General features: G+C 37.3%; 1 pseudogene; it reads left to right on the top strand.

Annotated features, from left to right (window-relative positions):
* LOC110794038 (ACT domain-containing protein ACR4-like) lies at positions 1 to 1,646 on the top strand (annotated as a pseudogene).
* The last annotated feature ends 220 nt before the right edge of the window (positions 1,647 to 1,866 follow it).

The following is a 1,866-nucleotide window of genomic DNA, read 5'->3' as shown; positions in this document are numbered from 1 at the left end:
ATGAGCTTTTCAAAAGACATGGATGAGGAGTATGAGAAACTCATCAAAAGAATGAACCCACCTAGGTATATTTCCTTCTCTACTAACATAAAACGGCTCGTTTGATAGGCGGTAATAATTGACCATGGCCTGATTTTGTTTGTTGGTCATTTGTTTCTCAGGGTGGTGATTAATAATGAAAGTTCCAAAAATGCAACAGGCATGGAATACTCCTTGAAGTTGTTCAAATTCTTACTGATCTTAATCTTGTCATTACCAAAGCTTATATTTCTTCTGATGGTGGCTGGTTCATGGATGGTAAGTATTACCCATCTTTTGTTTGTTCTTTTAGAATTTTGCTTTATTTCTCCAACATTTCTCATGACAGTTTATGTTAAGAACCTAAATCATTTTGGTCTAAAGAGCTATTCTTCTTGTTGTTATTCTTGAAATGTGATTTCATTAAGCATATTTTGTTAACCTTTTTTATATATTTGTCCTTTACAAAATCCAGTTTTTAATGTGACTGATCAAGATGGGAACAAGATTACAGATGAAGAAATCCTTGATTTTATCCAGAAGGTATAACATAAAACCTTCAGGATTCTATTCTTTTGTAACTTTTTCTGTATTTCTTCATATGTTAACTTGAAATATCTGTGCAAATCCAGTCTTTAGGCCCAGATTCCTCATGTTTAGGAACATGTGTTGGTGTTCTTCCGTCAACAGAATTGACAACAATTGAGTTAATTGGGAGAGACGGATCAGGACTTCTCTCTGAACTAACTGCAGTACTCTCCCACTTGAAATGCAATGTGTGAATGCTGAAGTCTGGACTCACAACACTCGAGCAGCAGCCGTGATGAACATCACTGATCAGGGAACAAGTTCTGCAATCGACGACTCAGAGAGGCTATCTAAGATCAAGAAAGTCCTCTGCAATGTGCTCGGAGGTGGTAGTGTAGTAGTCACTCTAGGGAAGCTAAGACAGAGGTGGTGACTCATGTTGCTGCACATGCTGAAAGGAGACTGCATCAGATGATGTACGATGATAGAGACTATGAGCAAGTTGGTGATGAGGAGGATGAAGATGAAAGGCAAAGGGCGAATGTTAGTATTGATATTTGGAATGATAACGATTATTCGGTGGTTACTATTCGTTGTAAGGATAGGCCGAAGCTTCTGTTTGATACGGTTTGCACGTTGACTGATATGCAGTATGTTGTTTTCCATGGTAGAGTTGATGCTGAAGGGCCTGAAGCTTATCAGGTACTCCACCATTCTAGACCATTTTACATGCTTATTCAAGGAAATTTTTCGATGAATTACATCTGATATTATGGTTTTATCACAGGAATACTACATCAGGCATGTTGATGGATCTCCTGTTAAGTCAGAGGCAGAAAGGCAAAGGGTCATCCAATGTCTTGAAGCTGCTATCAAGAGACGAGTTTCGTCGTCATCATCACCATCATCATCAATTAAGGTACTTTTTCTCCTTTTGGCTGCTCCCCATCTATCTTTATCTCTCTCGATCCTTTCCTCTCCTCTCTCTCCTGGGCCGATTGAACTCCGATCAACAATCACAACTATCAGCAAACCCTAATTCTTAATTTCTGGATTTCAATGGAGACATCTTCATATACCACAAGTATCACAAAGTCTCAAGCTATATCTTCCTTAGCCAATAGCACCACCAGCAACAACAAAACATAAAGAAATTGTACTCTTATATAAGATACTTTTAATTTGTTTGAAAATTTGGGATCTGATTTTTATCATGTGTTTTGAGAATAATTTGGGTTAGGCTTTGTGTTATTTTGTTTTTCAATTTCCAAATTAGTGTATTTTTTTGTCCTTGTGTTATGAACTACTGTATTTATTTTG

The sequence above is a fragment of the Spinacia oleracea genome, chromosome 2 (assembly GCF_020520425.1).
Source record: "Spinacia oleracea cultivar Varoflay chromosome 2, BTI_SOV_V1, whole genome shotgun sequence".
Taxonomy (NCBI): domain Eukaryota; kingdom Viridiplantae; phylum Streptophyta; class Magnoliopsida; order Caryophyllales; family Amaranthaceae; genus Spinacia; species Spinacia oleracea.
The sequence above is the reverse complement of the archived record's forward strand: the minus strand, read 5'-3'. Positions and strand labels throughout refer to the sequence as shown.